The 21440-nt window shown below is 33.4% G+C and overlaps 1 long non-coding RNA gene across 11 annotated transcripts; it reads right to left on the bottom strand.

Annotated features, from left to right (window-relative positions):
• Window positions 1-281: 281 nt before the first annotated feature.
• On the bottom strand, window positions 282-5261 carry LOC130460984 (uncharacterized). Of its 11 annotated transcripts, none has more exons than XR_008921255.1 (8): window positions 4962-5261; window positions 4363-4479; window positions 3525-3780; window positions 3285-3419; window positions 2640-2737; window positions 1089-1211; window positions 658-776; window positions 282-529 (listed from the first exon to the last, which is right to left on the bottom strand). It is a non-coding gene; the product is annotated as an uncharacterized lncRNA (long non-coding RNA). The 11 variants fall into 11 exon arrangements; XR_008921252.1 differs by having other exon boundaries at window positions 1089-1194; window positions 4962-5260; XR_008921254.1 differs by having other exon boundaries at window positions 1089-1194; window positions 2662-2737; window positions 4962-5260.
• Window positions 5262-21440: the final 16179 nt, after the last annotated feature.

Genomic DNA, 21440 nt, shown 5'->3' with positions numbered 1-21440 from the left:
CGGAAGTTTTAGCTAATGCGACGGGTATGTATGATGGCTTAATGAAATAATGCAACGCCTTTTTCCTTAAATGCAACGGTAATTTGTTGTCAAAAAAATTTGTTGGACATCTAATGCAACGGGTTCATTTATTCATAATAATAATAATAATAATAATAATAATAATAATAATAATAATAATAATATTATTATTATTATTATTATAATAATAAAAATAATAATAATTATTATTATTATTATTATTATTATTATTATTATTTATTATAATTTAAGAAAGGATGTCAATAACAAAAGATTGTCATTGACTTAAAGAGTAATATTACATTATTAGTTCCCATAGGACACATGTACAAAATAGTTGCTCACTAATTAATTTAGTGTTTTTAATGAAAAAGTTACATAAAATTTAAATCCATAGAAAGAAATTCAACATTACTAGAAATCACAAAATGACCCAAAAACAAACAAGAGCCCCCACCGTCTCATATTGCTAGATCTACATTTCTCCTCCATATAGCTCACCATGCTCCTGCAAGTTTAAATCAGGAATGGGCACAAGTTAAAGATGGTACACTAGCTAAAACACGATAAATAATATAATAACCTTCATGTTTACTCAAATAAAAACATGAAATTTCACAAAAAAATAAGAAATACCTAGTAAGAAGTCATTCTGTAGGGTACTTGTAATCAAAAGCCTATTAGACTTGAGTAATCTGCACCCGACTAGGAGAAAAGCTCTCCCAACAAATCTCTTAATTTGGGCTTTTCGTTATCTGTTCTAAGAATGAAAAAATACTAATTAATAAGCAAATCTATCAATATCCTAGCACCAGAAAGAAGGTATATTTTAGTGCAAAATATGAACGGAAAAAACTAAATGACTCATCCAGTCATAGTAAAAGATAAAAGGATAATCAATTAAGAAATAATACTACAACAGGAAATTCTTATCAGCTAGTGTGTTTAGATTTTAGTTAGGAGCCTGTGTATTCTTCTATTAAGAATTAAAATGATCATTGCCTAATGCTGATACATAATCAGATGTATCAAAAATCTGAACAAGTTTAAACTAGGATTTTACGTACCTCAGCAACCCCTTTGGTGGATGAGAAGTAGTGATACTAACAACGACGCAAAGCATATATCACACATGAAGGTGAGGGGCGACTCATTCAGTCTTTTGTTTGTCACCTGCATCAATTGCATGTCTTCATAAGGTAAGTAAATTCCATATCACTCATAGAAGTAGCCAATAATCAAGTGAAGCTAGAAACAAGATCAAATTCTGAAGAAGCTAGGCTTAAGAATGTTCAAGTAAATGTATCTAACATGATAATCTAGCTAACAACTATATCATTCTAAATCACTAAACTGTGTACAACAGGCTAAGGTGACTTACTATGAGCTTAAACAGCCAAAAACAATTGTTATCAAAAGCTCTATTCAAAAGACCCAAAAAAGTTTCTTAGTCCACTTAGCTCCCAAAGTACGAGTTAATAATATTGCTCCACTCGACCAACAGCCATACCCAACAGGACATTGTTGATGCCAACAGTATAAAGCAGTACCAAACAACATACTTGCATGCACAAACACCTGCTAGTCCCTAGTACCTCACAATGTTTCAGCACCTTAAACACCTACATAATTACAACTAGAGATGAATGCGAGTTGAGAAAAGGAAAAAGAACAAGTCTGACTGTAGTTCAGGAACAGTTCGAAGTAGTAAGATTAAAAGAGTCACCAATCTACAAGCCCCAACTGCATACCATTCTAGTAAAGCTGCAACATTTCGCAACAAACAAGGTACAACGTACATACTCATAAACAATACATGTGGAAGAGAATAGGGGAACCAAATCCAATTTTTAGACTCAAAGTCGGGAAGAATAAGAACAACTCTGCTTCAACCTCTGCCAACTTGGGGACTGCTCTCTTGTAGCAATTTCTATGCCAAGCTATTTTCCCATTTTTCTTTTAAATTCAAACTCAACTTTTGGATGACACTTCAACATTTTCTTAGATATTTCCTTTCCCCTATCAATGTTAGTGTAACACGATTCCAACTTAATGTAGTAGTACATCCTTGCTGATCAGGATGCCATATCGATCTCCATATTCCAAAACCTACCTAGCACATCTACATTGCCAAGTATATCCTCTATATGGACATATTTATACCATAGTTGATCATGATATAGATGTTATTATTACGTTATTTGGACATGGATAAAGAACAAAAACTTAGTTTAGATTAATTAATTAGAATATATTGCATAATTAAAAGTTTAAAACTTAAAAGTTCTACTTATTGAGGGGAAGAACCCTATATCTCCATGAAACTTTCTCGTTCTTCTTTAGCGGATTAGCTAAATTGAATTAGGTGATTGCAGAAGAGAAGTTTGTTGTCAAAGAAAGCAATACTCTTATTAAAGGTTAGTGAGAGTTGCTTCTTATCTTCTCAACCAAACCAACAGTATCAAACTAACCATTGCATGATAAACAGTTGATCATGATATATTTATACCACAATTGATAATGATATAGATGTTATTACTACTTATACGGACATGGATAAACAAAAAAACTCAAATTGGGGTTAGATAATTAGAAGTTTAAAACTCAAAAGTTCTTACTAATTAGGGGAAAGACCCATACACTCTCCCTGTAAATTTCTCGTTCTTCTTTAGCAGATTAGCTAAAATAAGTTGGGTGACTGCACAATAGGAGTTCACTGTCAAAGAAAGAAAATTAACAAAGCTAAGTGGGAGTTGCTTCTTGTCTTCTCAACCAGAACAACTGAATCAACCCAACCATTGCATGATAAGCTCACATTACATCTCATACCTATCACTAGAAACATTATCACATAAACCACCCAATTTTATGCAAAACATGGCACTGTAGGATCAATATAAACTTCTATGAAACAACAAATATAGACAATAGTTATAAAAAGCTATAAATAATGAACAACATACTCAATTACACAAACGAGACACAATTAGTTAGAAACGCTAGTTTCTTTAAAAAAATCTATTTGTGGCAGTACATATGAGTAAATTGATATCATCACCAATTGTTTGATTGAACAGCTCAAAATTACAATCCATAATAGGTAAGTAAACAGAATATTTAATTAGTGACAATGAACAACATCAATGATGTTAATACAATTCTCAATTTCGGGGCATAGATTAAAGGTTTAAAGCTCAATTAGGGTAAACAAAAATTAGTTAAGGAATGTGATTACCATCAACTATCTGAAGAACAAGAACTACCTGTATTCAATTATCTTCCCTAAGTTCCTTCTGAGTTGTGATCTACGCACTCTTGCAGGCATTTTTCATCGACCTTGATATGAAACCCCTAAATAAAATGGAAGTTTACTATGAGCTGGATCAGAAGGTAGCCAACTGTTACAAACAGAAGGTCAAATTAGAACGTGGAGCTGCAAATAAGGGAACTATTGAAGGGTATGAAACTGGAAATTGAGATTGAAAATGACTTTTTCTTAATACCTCGTTAATGGTTTTTGCTTGGTAGAGACTGTGGAGGGTTGCACAGTTAGATTCAATATCTCTATATATGAAATACCCTTCCATATATAGCCCGCTGAGTTCTCCTCCTCCTCCTCTGAATGGCTCTGATCTCTTCCCCACCAGATCTCATAAATACAAAAGCAATTTATTCCTATCTAAGCTCTTCAAAGAGCTTGATTTAGAAGCACACCATCGCCTTTCAAGTAAAAACCTCTAGCCCCAGCAACATTAGAGCCTGGACGTGTCATACTAGCGAAAATTAGCACAGCTAGAAAGGAATTAAAATAATAATAAAAGGGCATGCTGTTACTGAGAGATGGAGGAATGAACAACGTTCTCTGACAGAATTACTGAATCATGAGTTGTAGGACATTATCCTGCTGAACACATCCACCTTTCACACAGGTATACGCAGGACTTGGCCCTGATTACCATTAGAATATAGTGGCAAACTAAGCAAATGCTACCCTAACAAACGCATGCTCAGATCTTCAGCAAGAAAAAGTGAAAAAGAAAGTTCAAATTCAGAAACATTTGTCAAGCAGCCTAAGAACATAACCAAAAACAATCAATGATTCTGTTCCTATAGATTCATCGATGGTGAAAGGAAATCACTTTGCAGAAATCTCTACATTAGCATTGTCTCAAGTAAAATTCCAAAAAAAAAGGTATAAAAACTAAGATAACAAGCACCTTAGTATCCGTAAAAGCAAGACGAGGGTTAATATAACGAAAAAAGAACAGTTAATGGTATTATAAAAGCAAAAACAAAACAAAAAACCCATCACTAGTATGTGGAAATTTCAAAAGCAAGCACCTTTCTTTGTATCTACTATCCCCAAAAGCTCAACAAGCTCAACATGATTTTTCAACTTTGACTCTGTTCTCTTTTCACCCCATGTTGGAATCACAGCATTGGCCCCCTACACCATTACTGCGGATGAAAAATAATAATAAGTGATCTTGAGTAATGTTGGTTGCATCATACATGTAACAAGCGCTGAATTCTTGGCATCTGGAGTGAGAATATATCGAGCAGCACTTAAAGGAGATTGGTTGGAAATAGAACGTGTTTCTCGTATATCTCCTACATGGATATTCATTCTTCATTTAGTAACACCCAAATCCAACAACTACTGAAGATTTTTCATTGCATATAGCAAATTTCATGAAATCGTGATATTCAAAGCACTTCAACACCATCAAAAATCAAATAAACAAACATAATTCCATCAAAATTGCGATTATCAAAAATTAATTTCTGCAATTATCTTAAAACAAAGTCCAGAAATTCAAACCCCTCACCCTAAAAAAAACACTTCATCCGATTAAGAAACCCTAGAAAATCATAAGTTAAACATTAAAAAATCAAAAAATTACCAGGAAAGTAGCGGCTGGTTTAAGTAGAATGTGTACCTCGTAAGTTGTTCGATTACCCTCGTAAGTTTCCCCAATTCAACCCTGTGACTCGATTCAGGGACGTGAGAGAGAATTTTCGCAACCAATGGCTAGAACTTGCAAAAAATTCGATTGGTTCGGACCAAATTGTGAATTGCAGATCAAATCCTTCGATCCTTCGAAACCCTAACTTTGTAAACGCTCTCAGTCTCTCTCCTCTCTCTTTCTTCGGTGGAGTAATGAACTAGGAAATTGTTTGTGTTTTTTCTAATTTTTGTTTTACTTTTTTTGTTTAAAAAATTTGGGAACCATGGAAAGGCGCGTGTTTTGAAATTTTTGGAAATGATAAGAGGGAATAAATTAAAAGACCCCGCTTAAACTATTCAATACCATACCGTTGCATTAGCTTAATAAGGCGTTGCATTAGACAACCTAATGCGACGGTTTATCACAGCCGTTACATTAGCTCAACTTTTTGATCTATTATATTGAAAACCGTCGCATTAGCCCTATATAATGCAACGGTACTATATGAGACATCGCATTATCCTTTTTTAAACCGTCGCATCTGATTAAAAATGTAGTAGTGCACCCCCATAGTCTTCTGCGCTGCCCCAATATCAATCTCCATAAGAACTGGCTCCTGGACACTAACTTCCAAAGATGACAAAGCTTTAGAAACATTCTCAGTTATAGCCCGCTCAGCCTCAAGGGCACAAACAGTGGTGGGAGAAGGATTACTATCATCAACTGGACTAGCCACTGTTTCTACAGGCGGCTGAGCCTTCCTAACCCATACATTATTCCGGCGACGATCTCCGCGAGAGCTTGCATTTCTTTTAACAACAGCAGGCCCCTTCATGTTAGGCACCTTTTTAGGCCTAACACTGGAACGGGGAAGAACTTCCTTTCGCTTTCGATCAGGACGAGCTTTCACAGTCTTAAAACTATAGGTACGAGGTCTGGCAGAATCAGGACCCTCATACTTAACACGAATACGAGGTATCAAAAGCTCAGCCGGCTCCCCATTACGAGCCTCGGTCCTCACATCCTTGTCATCGGAACTCATCCACAACTTATAGTTTTCATAAAGACCCACAAACTCATTTGTAGCTACAGCCCAACGCGGGAGACCATCATAATACCTAGCCCACGCTAAGACCCGTGTTTGTGCAAAGGTCGCTACCTTAGGTGGTGCCGTATCAGAAAAGGGGATAGTCTGCCTTAAACCATATTGACGCATGACTCGGTAAGGGAAAATATAAATGGGACAAGATAGCCCCAACAAAGAAATATAAACCGATACATCAGACCCCCCTGTCATAGTAGTCAAACCCCACCATGGTACCACCCACTTAATAGAACAAATACCATAAGTAAAAAAGGAGGTCCATTCGGCCTCGTCCTGGCCTTGGTGCAAGTATTTTCGGTTACCCAAAGCTATAGGGCGATAATGTTTAGGATCGGCAGGAGCTTCCAAAAGTCTAAGACGTTCCGCAAGCCAAATCTGCAAAAACATGTACGATCGAATCAAAAGAATGAAAAGAAAGAAAAAGGTTCCTGGGGCGCAGTTTCAACGCCCAGGACCAGGCGCCGAATATTCTAGCGCCCAGCCCTGGGCGCTGAAAGTCAGCCCCAGGCAAAAAGAAATATATAAAAGTGGCGTATGTGTGCGCAGAGAAAAAAATAGATTACCTGCAGTAATAGGGGGCTTCCCTTAAAAAATTTCGGATTTGGCATCCTTCTTCAGCTCATCCGCACTCAACAAAGTCTCAGCAACAACCAACGGCATAATAGAATAGCAACTTTCCATCTGGCTAATCAAGGGGATCAGCCTTATGTCACCGAACTCACCATTATTGTTCGACAGCAAATAATGATTCAACAAGCAAAATACGAGGGCTCGAATGTTCAATTTTTGTTCGGTCATATTCTTACTAGGCCTAAAATGATGTTTTACGAGTTTTGCCAAGTTAACCTTATCGTCTACAACAAGTTCAGCAAACATGTTATCATCTAGCCCTAGGAAAACCCTTATGGTTGTTTTACCCTCTTCAATAGTGCCAGGGGTAACAGGAGTAGCATTAGTAGGATAACCAAGGATCGCAGCAAATTCATCAGGCAAAGGACATATTTCATTGCCCCGAAAGGAAAAAACATGATGATTGGAGTCCCAAAAGTTTAGGGCAGCATGCAGAAAATTATAATCGATATTAATTTGTTGTAAGCCTAAAAGTGCCTCTAAGTGGTATTCTTTTAACAAAGCTTTTTCTGTGGGAGTAAGGGCTCGTAGCCAACGCCTAACAGTCCGTTGGAGTGAGAAAGTAGGGATCGACATGGCAAAAGCAGTAAATAATTAGAGCACAGCAAAAAAAAGAAAGAAAGAATTTGAGAGTGGTGGAAAATAAGGACGTACCTAGCCCCTATATATAGCTGAACGCACCCAATAAACATCCTGATCCCATTCGGAAACGTGTTAGAAATCCAAAAATCAAGTATTACCAGGAAAGAACTTTCAGCGCCCACCTCTGGGCGCCGAAATTTTTAACGCCTGAGCTTGGGCGCTGAAAATGCAGCCCAAGGCCCAGATTTCACAAGAACACGGAATAGGAAAGGACTTAATACCGTGTTGCTAAAACACGAGGCCCTATTACAAGTAAGATCAAGCCCAAAGCACCTTTAGCTCCCAAATAAGCAAAAAAATAATAATAACATTAAAACTTGGTCAAAACTTGGTCAAAACTTAGACTCATCTCAGAAAACGCTCATGTACACTTTTCAAAAAAAAAAAAAAAAAAAAAAAAAAAAAAAAAAAAAGCAAGTTAAATATCATGGTCATTCTTCGAAACACCAAAAATATGTGTCGTCAAGTCATTGGTTTTCCAAATAGAAAATGTCTGTCTGTCAAAGGGATAATCCGGGCCAAGCCAAAACCGGATGTCGCCTGAAAGCTAAAGTCGCACTCCACGACTTCACTAAAATAGCACACTACTATAGGAGGTCGCTCGCACATACGAGCGTGACCCCAAACATGATTACAAGACGCGAAAAACAACCGACGAGCCCCAACACCTGGGGGCTCGCGAAAAGTGGACTCCAACAAAGAGCGCGCAATCAAAATCACATTCCCAGACTGCGCCACGCACCATATCATGTTTGGATATCTCAAAAAAAAAATATTGTTAAATATACACAGTGTGGACCCACTTATAGGACACATCTAATCAGGAAATATTACGACCCACCAGCAAGCTGTAATCACCAAAAGCTCTTCTACATAGGCAAAATAAGAAATTCAAAATGGGCTCGCCCACCCTCAGCGGGCGGGGTTTGTGTCACTAGCCGCGCAGGTCCTCAGTTTTTCGAAGAATAAAGTCTTCAAATTTAAAATAGGCTCGCCCTCTTCAGCCGGCGGGGTCTAAGGCGCAAAACACGTAGGTCCTTATTTTCCAAAAAAAAAACAAAAATTTCAAACAAATTCGTCCACTTCTATCGGACGGGGTGTCCACCCTCAGCGGACAAGGTTCGCCACCTTCAGCGGGCGGGGTCTACGTCACAAACCGCGTAGGTCCTTATTTTCAAAAAAATTTTAAACAGATTCGTCCACTTCTATCGGACGGGGTGTCCACCCTCAGCGGACAAGGTTCGCCACCTTCAGCGGGCGGGGTCTACGTCACAAACCGCGTAGGTCCTTATTTTCAAAAATATCAAACAGATTCGTCCACTTCTATCGGACGGGGGGTCCACCCTTAGAGGACAGGCTCGCCCACCTTCAGCGGGCGGGGTCTGCGTCACTAACAGCGCAGGTCCTTAGTCGCTGCAGCGATAACTTTTATTGGTTTTCCCTTTTTCCAAAAATTAAAGGATTGGTTTGCTGGATTTTCCTTCGTTTTACATCCTATAAAAACAAGGGGGTTTTCTCGTTTAGCTAGCCCTGAAAATGAGAATCTTTAAAAACGTTTTACCTCGTGATTGGGCTTGGCCAGACCCAATTACACTTTACAGCTTTAATTTCGAAAACATCTGTAGTTACTCCCAATGACAAAGTGAGGGAGTTTTCTACGCATCTTTATATCCTTCCAATGACAAAGTGAGGAAGTTTCTATACTATCAGTTGACAAATCCCAATGACACGTGAGGGATATGTCGACACTTCAAGTGATGACCCTTAAGTCAAATGTTATCACTCGAGGGCTCGCGAGACCCTCGCAAAACAGGTCACAGTACACCGTGGCTTATGTGACGCACTCCGTCTAATACTTTGACCATCGTCTTACTCCAAGACTCAGTAAAAGTGGGGGCTAACTGTAGACACCTACTTTTGTCCCCATTCCCGCAAGGGAAAGGTTCGATGATGAAAGCATAAAAACTTCACTTGACAACGCATCTCCTATAAAATAAACGAATCTCGATTCCCCATTTCATTTCACCCGAAACTTGCTATTTATGAAAACCTGCTAAAAATAGTAACCGCCGTAAAAGGTAGCTTCTAAAAGTGGCAAATCATAAAAGATAGAAACCTGTCAGAATTAGGTGTTGCATTCCAACATAAATCCTAAATGAGATAGAAAACTGCGAGAATCCTATTCCTAATAGGATTCGGAAATAAGAGTTACGTATTAATTAAAATCCTAACGAGCCTAGAGTTCGTAACGGGCCCAGACGCATTCCGTCATGAAATTGATACGCGCTAAAAGACTCGAATTAATCTCAAACTCTACGGATTTTAGGAATCCGAATCTGACTAAACAAAACTGCCCAGATCCTATTTTCAACGCCTGGCTCTGGGCGCCGAAATCTTCGGCGCCCAGGCCTGGGCGCTGAAAATACCTGGGTACGTCTCTTTTCCTAATTCTTTGCGGATTAGAACTCTGCAATTCTATCTTTCCACGAACTCTTCCCTATAAATAGACCCCTAGTTTCGACGTGAAACAACACACAAATAACACATAATATATTCTGAGTATTGACTCTAAACCCCTTAGCCTAAGCCTCTCGCTGCGAAACTGTTCACGCGTTCTGTCGCAATCGATCCATAAATCCAACAGAACGTATCCTGTCCCATAATCGAGATTCGTTAAATAAAAAGGAGAAATAGCAAAGTCAAAGTGGTTAGTTTTCTGAGAACCGTGACGCACCTCTCAAGGGTGCGTCGTAATGTGTCCCTTTTCGATGATTTAACTGCTTTCTTCGCCCTTTTTATGAACTGTTAAACTAACCTAATAGGATTGTTCTATCACGCCTAACAAATATAATATTTTTGGGAAATCGGATTATCATGCTAGGTCCCTTAATGTTATTTAAATCAGATAATCACGATCGAATTAGTATTATATGTTGCATTTTGCTAAAATCAACTCAGATTAGTTTAATAGTTAACGCATGTCCCTTCAATTATTTATGCTGAGCTAGTAAGGATATCCTGCCTCTGGAGTTATCGACGAGCGAATTACTCCTCTCGGTAGTTACAGTCCCCCGAACCCTCAATCTCTACCTTGCGGGTGTATATTGAGAGATCCCCACACCAGGGATCACAAGGGAACCTACGGCCGTCGTGGTCAAACATAATTGCACTCCCTTTATGTCACGATAACCGGGTTTTGTCAGTTTTTCTCATTGTCGTTAAAAACTGAATGGCGACTCCTATATTACTAGTCAATTGAGTGTATACTCACAGGAAATCCAATTACACTTGATTGAATAAAAAGAATCGTCACACCCACGAGGGACAGGTCACGTATTAGCCTCGCGCTTTTTCGACCCCCTCACACTATGCTGGAAAGACTCAACACTAAAGATAGATTAATGAAAATGGGAATCACTAATGACAGACTATGCTTTCTGTGTGGTTCTGCTATTGAGACTCACAAGCACTTATTCTTTAAGTGCCAATTTAGTGCTAGATGCTGGTTGGTTTGCACTTATAAAATGCTCCTACTTCCCTCTCTGGTGTTTTACAATGGATACTCAGAAGGAAAGTTACTAAATTTAGGAGGGGTGTGTTCTCTACTCTTGCTATGAGTGTGGTTTATCACATCTGGACTGAAAGAAACAATGCAATGTGGAATTCACAAGTCAGGAGCATTGATAGGGTTTGCAGTAGTATTTTTCAAACTGTTTGTACTAGAGTGAATGGTGTGATGCCTAAAGCTGTTAGCAATAGGGATCATGTGTGGTTTTCAACCATGTTAGCAGGGTAGTGGGTTTGTTTAGCCAGTTTGTTCTGGCTGCCCGAGGGTCTGTCCTCTTGGCTTTTACATTGTAATTGTTTGATAATCTAATATACTACTTGCTTATCATAAAAAAAGTGTAGCAAAATAAATAAATTATTGTAACAATTATGCATATTAACCCATTTAGGTGGTTTTACATGGAAACGAAACAATTGAATAGAAACAATAATTAAAAAAAATGAAACTATGCATACAAAATAATCAAAATAATTGGGACAGATGGGATGCAATATACTTCCCAAACAATAATTAAAAGAACGAAACTATGCATTCAAAAGAATCAAAATAATTGGGACATATGGAATGCAATATACTTCCCTTATTTAATACCACCGACTTAACAATTAAGTATATGAAGATATTGAAATTGAGATTAATTCGGAATAAAATAATATGGCAAATATCTACTGTCTAATATCTCACGCACTATATCTCAACCCTAATATTTTAGACTACCAAACATAATTTCATCTTAGCAAGACAAGGACAAAGCCAAGACTAAATTCTAAAGGGGTCGGATTTAATTTTTCTAATGGCTATTCCATAATTTTTTTTATGCCAACTAATGTCTATATGTTTGTAGTTATAATTTACTAACTTCTAGAAATTAAATACTTCTATAAAGTAACTAAATAAAATTAAATATACAATATTTAATTTTAATTAGGATCTAAGGTGTCAAACACATAATTTGTACTTAGTAGTAGTATTTATATGAGTATTTGATCCCTTCGTAATTGTTTCCCCCATGCACCAAAAATATTTTTATTATGAATTGGTTGTACTATGAAATTGACAATAAATAAAAGTGGTGAGATCAAATATATTTTACGTGAGAGTAAATTGTGGTCCTTATGAGAATTTATGGTAGCGGGATATTATTTTAGGGATAGCCAAAATTATAAATTTGCGTGTTTTATTATTTTTAAAGAGAGGTAAATAGATGTGGAGCTGTCGCTCTATGATTTTAAAAATATATTTTCCCTTTCTTACATATTGGATAACATCATTCGATTTTCAATTTTGAGATAAAGTTATTTCTTAATATAAAACAACTTGTGTGTGTTATTTTTTTTTTAAAGAGAGGTAAATCGATATAGAGTTGATAAATGCCGCTATATGATTTGCGTATATTTTAATATAATTAATTAAAATAAAATAACATCTTTGACTTTGTTACTAAATATACTACCAAGAATGTAACAACCAAACTCATAATATAATTGTTATATTTTGGTCAGAATGTGCTTGATCATATTTTCGACTTTCGAACGACAATACATTACTCATTCATTGAATATTCAAACTTCTTGCGTTATAGCAAGTTGTCACGCGGATAGGAGTAATGAAAAACCAGGTTATGAGTAGACGACCGAGTGTGGAACAACTTTTTAAAACCGCAAGAATTTAGAGAAAAAATATGTAAAATAAGAAGCATAGATTAACTAATTGAACTTTCTAGCAAGGTAGTATAACCTAATGTAGAGTATGATTATTGAATTTGAAACATTGTAATTGATTATTGAAAGGAAATTATTTCTAAAGCTTAGAGTTACAAAAATTGGACTAATAAGCTAAAACTTTTCTTTAGTTTTTTCTTGCTTACTTAATATCTCAAAATTGAAAATCGAATGATATTATTCAATATATAAGAAAGGAAAAAATAATTTTTTAACTTTATTTCAAGAGTTGGCTTATATAGGGTGATTTCTCTTAAACTTATAGGACCTAAAATTATCTGAACTTATCTGAACTTATAGAACCTGAAACTTATTTAAATAAGGTCCTATAAGTTGAAGAGAAAAACATAATAGAGATAATTGTGGTTAAAAAACAAAAATCCCTGAATAGGAAAATGTTTTGTACTCCGTATGCAAGAAAGCGTTATTTTTTTTCGGACGGGAAGAAAAGGTTCTTACCATTAACATAGTCTTGTATTTTTATTAACATATATAAAATGTATTATGAACTTTCTCTTTTTTTAAAAGAGAACATATTAGTATAAAAAATCTTTAATTCAGCGTGAAATTAATACATAGAGATCAAAACAAGGATTATTAAAAATGTGCTCCCTATATAATAAGTTGGTGGTGGAATCAAGATACATTTTTTTATGTACCATGGTAAGGAGCTGAGGATATGGGTACATTGGGCTACACACGACATATCCCACACATCCACTAACCTGCCCCGAATCCTTGAACATTTTATTGTAAATATTAAGTTTTCTTGACTTTATAAAACGTGTAATCCTAAGAAAAATATGTCAAAATCTCGAAATCAGAATATATACATAGTCCTTAAATGGTATCAATTTTCGAGATTTGACTTTGATCGTTCATATCAATATAATTAGAGAAAATTTTAAAAAACTTACAGAGTATTATTTTATAAAGTTAATTCTTAAAATACGAAACTAATGGTATATGCTGTTATTTTTACTACACATGAATATATTTTATGAAAGACCTAACTAAGGTCTAAGTCGGTGCTTGGATTAAGTAAATGTCTGTGATTTAAGAATGACAAGAGTGAGTTCTTTCGAGTACGACTTATTTAGCGGAAAGAAGACTTCTGTTTCGGATATTCAGGTACAAGTACGACCCATAGGGGTAAGACGAGTGTTATGACAAGAATACTTTTATATTTTATTCCTCTAGCGGATGATGAAATGAATAAAGCCACTTTCATCATATAATTTACTCATTTGTGTTAACGTAATAAATATATTGTGTTAACGTAATAAAGCCCCAAATCCTTGAACATTTTATTGTAAATATTAAGTTTTCTTGACTTTATAAAACGTGTAATCCTAAGAAAAATATGTCAAAATCTCGAAACCAGAATATATACATAGTCCTTAAATGGTATCACTTTTCGAGATTTGACTTTGATCGTTCATATCAATATAATTAGAGAAAATTTTAAAAAACTTACGGAGTATTATTTTATAAAGTTAATTCTTAAAATACGAAACTAATGGTATATGCTGTTATTTTTACTACACATGAATATATTTTATGAAAGACCTAACTAAGGTCTAAGTTGGTGCTTGGATTAAGTAAATGTCTGTGATTTAAGAATGACAAGAGTGAGTTCATTCGAGTACGACTTATATAGCGGGAAGAAGACTTCTGTTTCGGATATTCAGGTACAAGTACGACCCATTGGGGTAAGACGGGTGTTATGACAAGAATACTTTTATATTTTATTCCTCTAGCGGATGATGAAATGAATAAATCCACTTTCATCATATAATTTACTCATTTGTGTTAACGTAATAAATATATTGTGTTAACGTAATAAAGCCCCAAATCCTTGAACATTTTATTGTAAATATTAAGTTTTCTTGACTTTATAAAACGTGTAATCCTAAGAAAAATATGTCAAAATCTCGAAATCAGAATATATACATAGTCCTTAAATGGTATCACTTTTCGAGACTTGACTTTGATCGTTCATATCAATATAATTAGAGAAAAATTTAAAAAACTTACAGTATTATTTTATAAAGTTAATTCTTAAAATACGAAACTAATGGTATATGCTGTTATTTTTACTACACATGAATATATTTTATGAAAGACCTAACTAAGGTCTAAGTTGGTGCTTGGATTAAGTAAATGTCTGTGATTTAAGAATGACAATTGTGAGTTCATTCGAGTACGACTTATTTAGCGGGAAGAAGACTTCTGTTTCGGATATTCAGGTACAAGTCGGGCGGGTCAGACATCTTATCAAATTTATTGGTAAATTAAGCATACTAAGGTGTTTATTCGTGTGGGTTAAAAAGTGAGTAGAATGAGGATGGTGTTAGGGTTTGTTAGTACATAAGTGGGTGGTGTTATTTTAGATTATATTCTCACCCCTTTGATAAAAATAATAAAGTTACTTCCATTGTATACTTTTCTTATTTTTAAATTAATAAAATAAAATATCAAATTCTTATAAAAATTGAAAAAAAAACTTTCTAAGGTTTATGGGTAAGATACTAAGGTGGTACGTAATTAGGTGAAAAAAAATGAGTACGACCCATAGGGGTAAGACGAGTGTTATGACAAGAACACTTTTATATTTTATTCCTCTAGCGGATGATGAAATGAATAAAGCCACTTTCATCATATAATTTACTCATTTGTGTTAACGTAATAAATATCAAATTCTTATAAAAATTTAAAATAGACACGAGAAGGATGAGCCAGAGCCTAAATGGTGGTCACAATTGAGCAACTCTAGAATTTATAAGCATTTTTCCAAACATTTTTCTTTTGAAAAAAGATTTAATACCCATAATTGAATCATTTTATCTTAAGAGTTGCGTATAATCATTTACTGAAATTCAAACATTTAAATAGGGCGTTATTAATAAATTGAATCTTCCTCTATACTTCCTCCGCGCATAATGAATAAACGAGGAATATTATAGAACGGGGGGATTACTTAACAACACATTAAGGGGGAAAACAAAGAAGGGGAAATGAAAAGGGCAAAAATATTATTCTAAATCTCATTGCTTAATTAATTTATTGGTTATTTTTGCGATCATTACTGTATTAATACATTAATGTATTAATAAGTAAGAAAATCCTCTATGTATTATATATTTTCTACAATTTGATATTATGATTTTCAAACCGTGCATCGCACGGGTGTTATACTAGTATCTTACTAATATGCAAGCCTAGCAATGAACTTTGAGTTATTGAGATATATAAATCTTTGAGTTCTATTAAAAAATAAATATGAATTTTGCATCAGAGGCTATCTAAATTTATTGATATATGTAAAATAAAGTCAAATATTTTTATGAAGTAAAAGTTAACTAAAAAATTATAAAATCAATTTTTTTTTAATAATTTTGTTTTATATCTATAAGAGAGGCAAATCAGAGAGTGACATTTGTCAGCTCCACATTAATTTTCTCTCTTTTAGTATAATATATATATATAGATATATATGTTATAATAATCCTCTAATATTTCATACTTTATATGTTGCAGAAGGTGAATTGAAAAAAAGCAAAGATGTCGTATAAGTTTCATCTCCAAAATATTTGATGCTGACAGAAATTTAGCAGTTGAAGATTTCATAGATTTTTTAAAAAAAAAATTGTTTTGGAATGGAATGAGTGTCACCGAGACATGTATGTAAATAATATTACGTAGTTGGTTGTTCCCATTATTAATAAAGAACTTGGATAAAAAAACAGCGGAGTTCCGAGAACCGGGCGACAAAAAAAACGTGAAGAAAAACGGGGACATTTTAGTAATTCCACTATTCTGTGAATAGTAAATCCAACTTCTTGCTTTTTTTTAAAGATAAACGGAGACATTTTAGAGGGTGCTAGATTTCCCTTACTCTGCTTGTTTGAAAGTAAAAATAATTTTGATTATGGTATACTTCCTCCATTTTTTTAACTGCACCATCTTAGGTTTTTGCACTATTCACATATTCCTATATATAGTAATTTTTTGTGTTTTATATGTAAAGAAAAATATATTCATGTGGGATCTTGTTAGATTCGTCTCGAAATATACTTTCAAATTATAATTTTTTTTTTATTTTTTTCAAATGTATAATGAGAGATATTAATGGTTAAAATAGTGCATTGGCAGGAGTGAAATCAAAGATGGTGAAATTAAAAAAAATAGAGGAAGTATCAAGTATATAACTATAAGTTTTCCCTTCACCTATTATTTAAATAAACAAATATCATATTATATATTTTGGTTAGATTGATTTGTTAATTTTAATTCAGTTATGGTGTGTAAAAGGATTTATTGGAAAGATAATTTAGTTGAGGTTTCTAGTTTGATTGATTAAGTTATTGATGATAGTTATGATTGTTTGATCGAGGTATCTTGTTGGAGATAAATTAAGGAGTTCAAAACAAGCTAATCGGTGGTGATAAAAGACTATGAATTCGTGGAGGTTAAATAAGATTATTCTTGTTCATTATGGAATTAAATTGCATTTGAGGTCACTTTTATGCTCAATATAATTAATTTGGGCCCATGTGTGTTTGAAATTTATTCTTTATTTTATATGATCATATATCAATGGCCATGAATATCATGAATTGCATTTATATTTAGTTGTTGTTTAATTTGATTGATATTGTGAATTGTTCGAAAAGAATTTGTCTATTCAAATAGATTTTGAAATGATATTGAAAAAAAAATGTACTTCGTCTTTGTTTTGCTGGCATTGGATTATGAACGGATATGAAAAATTGGGCAAGGTACAGGCGGAGGAAAGATCCTAAAATTAAAGCTAAGACCGGAATGGTTGAATATAAGTGATGTGTTGTGTTTGAAATTAAATTAAGCATGACCGTAATGTTCGAATATACGTAATAAGTTTTAATCTGTGATAGTTAATTAAGTTACTTTATATCCAAAGTTAGTCCTTGCCACTGATTTGTGAAGGGAGTGATCAATGCCATCTATGCGTTTTCAAAGATAACCAAAGTTTATTTTTGAACAATTGCTAAGTTGTATTTTGAAAACTCTTTGAACAAATGGTTTCAAATAAAAAACGTTTTTACGGGCTGAAGTAAAGGTTACGAGTTTTCCACTCATTTTGGAATTTTTATTTTTTTATGTCTTCTCTTTATAAGCAGGTTGTGTGGGAGCTCAGATGTTATTTAAATGGAGCTTGATGTGATTAAAGGGATTCAAATTATATGTTATTTATTAAGGTTGTATTTATTTGTTGTATATTTGATTGTGAGTTAAAAGGTTTATTATTTATTCAAGGATTATTTAGTTGAATTATTTAAGGTTATTTTGTGGGCCCATAACCCACAGGTCCAGGATCAAGTTTAAGATTTAAGGTTATTTTTCCGCTGCGTATTAAGAGTAAATTGTAACCATTAAGGGTTAAGTGTTGTTGTTTACAACTCGAAAGAGCGGGCTGTTACAACCGGTGCACCGGAAAACTAACAGAGTTGAATGTTAAAGGCAGTTGAGGTTTATAAGAAGTTAAGAAAAAGAAGAATGAAACAAGTGAAATAAGTTCTTACATCTCTTTTAATTTGATTTCTCAGGGTTTCATCTTACATCATTTCTACAACAAAACATTTGATGGGTATTGATGGGTAATCCCAAAGTTATGAAAAAATGAAGATGAAAAAATACATTTCATAGATATCACATGTGAGGCCTGAGGCTTCACCAAAGGTTACTTTGTTATGGCACTGATAGAACGCAAATGGTTGCCCTGATTCGCCGAGGGTGAATTCACTTGAAATATCTGCATCTAACATCAATGTTCTCGAAGTCTGCTATTTGTCTCTTTCAGTTAAAGAAAGCATGGTTAACAACTGTATTCAAACTTGACATTTACGACGATTATCTTTTCTGAAAGATTAGGAGGAGGGAAATATAATGCATGTGCTCATACATCACAATAATATACAATACACAAAACACAAATATACACTTAAAAAAAACTACCCAGATTCCAAGAAAAAAAAATTAGGGAGACACATTCACATAATTTTAATAAGTCGAAGGTTCTAGAATATCCACAATAATATTTACATCCATATATATTTAAAATTTAATTGACCACCTTAATAATAATGGGTTTGTTATTAGGAACTATTAGGTTAGGGCCCGTGCAACACCCATATGTTACTAAAATTGTTTACGGAATATTATTAACTAGATTTTAGCCCGTGCGATGCACGGATTCTATTAAATTGTTATGTATATACCAATTTTATATACTTCGTATTAGATTAAATTAGTTTTTGATTTTGTATTAAATTTTGATTTTAGATTTAAAATAAATAAATTATGAGAGTGTTTGTTTTTGGATGAAATTGTATATGCGTAATATTATTAATTACTTAATTAAAATATCTATGTAGCGTTTAATTATTTATCTACGTGACACTCGACTTTTTTAATTCAAAATTAAATTTGAATCTTATTTTTCATTGAACGAAACCATTAGATTCCCCACATGGCGCTCTAATATTAGATAATGAATTTTATTGATTTTATTTTAGATTAGTGTTTGATTTTGAATGAAGTTTATTTTAATTTTTTTTTAATTATTATAGTGTTTGATTTTAGATGGAGTTGTATATATTAGTAATTAATTAATTAAAATATCTACGTGGCACCTAATTAATTATCTACATGGCAATCAATATTAATAATTATTTAATAAAAATATTTACGTGGCACCTAATTATTTATCTACGTGGCATTCGACTTTTTAATTCAAAAATAATTTTGAAGTCTTATTTTTCATTGGCTGAAACCAATTAGATTTCCTACGTGGCGCTCTAATATTGGATTAATATTTGATTTTGGATTGAATTTTATTTTAGATTAGTGTTTGATTTTGGATGAATTTTATTTTAGATTTATTTTTTAATTATTAGAGCATTTGATTTTGGATGGAATTGTATATATTAGTAATTAATTAATTAATTTAAATATCTACGTGGCACTTAATTAATTATCTACGTGGCACTCGATTTTTTTAATTCAAAAATAAATTAAAAATCTTATTTTTCATTGGCCGAAACCATTAGTAATCTTAGGTGGCGCTCTAATAGTTCGGCAAATATGCCTCCTTTATATATGTATATTAGATTTTGATTCATTTTTTTAACGCACTTAAACTTTGAGACCGAATTAGATACGTACTTCATGTAACTTAAGAAATTATATTGTATTAAACTAGTTTTAACCCCGTGCTATGCACGATTTTCGTGTTACTTTTAAACTTATAAATAAAGTAATTTTATCTCACCATCATGTTCATAAGATTGTATTTATATTCATTCAATGTTTCAACGAAGAGGGAAATATAAGTTGTAAAGGAAAGTAAAATTATTGTGTGATCGAGTTTGGGCAACACAACAGATCTTTAGTTAGTAAATTTAGTACTACCACTGTTTCAAAATCATCTTTACACTTTTCGTTTTAATCCGTTTCATAATGTTCTTTACACGTATCTTTTATTCTATTTCTGGACATGAAAATTTACTATCTTACCCCACAATATTTACAATTTTCCACTCTTTTTCTCGTACTTTATTCATTTTTTTCTTAAATCCACCCACCTTTACATTTCTCGATCTTACTTTATCCATTTTTTATTATTTTTGTGCAATTGTATAGATTGTATTCCACACAAACCAATAACATATTAAATTCACTACATTAAAGCAAAAAGGATAATAATTGTTATGAAATTTGAACTTTATTCAAGTACACATTCACAAAATAGTCAATACTCAATAGTATGTCTCCCATTTAATTTGTTTCACCCTTTCCTCTTCTCGCAAGATTCATTGATTTGAAAGTTTCAACCACCATCTAATAACAAATAAAAAAAATTCTATTTCCAAATACCTTGTAGGCATATAGCTAATATAATGTCAAAGCAACAATATGCATCATGAAGTCTCGATAAAATTGCCCGATAATGTACAAATTACAAAACGTAACGTCAACCTAAATAAGAAAAATCATTTATCACAGCTGCATAATGGAAGCCTCGTATGTTATGTTTAGAAACTTTAGATAAGAGAATGTTTATGCAGTCTAATGGCCGGTCATGTTAATAAAAATCTATCTATCTATATAATATACTAAAAGAGAGGAAATCAATGTGGTGATGACAAATGTCACCCTATGATTCGCCGGCCTCTCTTTTAATATAAAAAAATAATTAAAATATTAGTTAAAATTTGTTTGTTTTATTTTAGGAAAAAGATGCACAAAAAAAGATTATTGATTTCCATTTTAAATCTTTAGATTCTGTTGATAATAAACATCCTTAAAATATAACGTAAAAATGAAACTTACCAAGATTTTCATTTTTAAAGATTCTTATAATTATGTATAAATAATTTAATACACAATATGTTATTTCTCCCTGAAACTACAAATCTGAGTACATGATGCTGACAAGTGTTGTTCTTGTAGAGCATCTCTAATGGTAAGCAAATTGGTAAGTTGCTTTCATATGCCAGTATGCCACATCAGATTTTAAAGCTACTATTTTTTCATGTGTATTTTGCTCCAATGGTTAACAAGTTGCTTGAAATTTTTTAACAATTTTTAAAATTTATTTTTATTATTCAATTCACATGTTTATGAAATAAACAAATTTTTCCGTTCTTTTTTTTCCCAGACTAATTAGCTTTGTAGAGCTAATTTGCTTAACTTGGCTAATTGTTCATATGTAATCCAGTGGTTGGCTAGTAGCTGGAAATTTTATGAAAATTGCAAGCTAG

Source organism: Spinacia oleracea, chromosome 5 (genome assembly GCF_020520425.1).
Source record: "Spinacia oleracea cultivar Varoflay chromosome 5, BTI_SOV_V1, whole genome shotgun sequence".
Classification (NCBI taxonomy): domain Eukaryota; kingdom Viridiplantae; phylum Streptophyta; class Magnoliopsida; order Caryophyllales; family Amaranthaceae; genus Spinacia; species Spinacia oleracea.
Note: the sequence above shows the minus strand (reverse complement) of the source record. Positions and strands in the feature narration are given on the sequence as shown.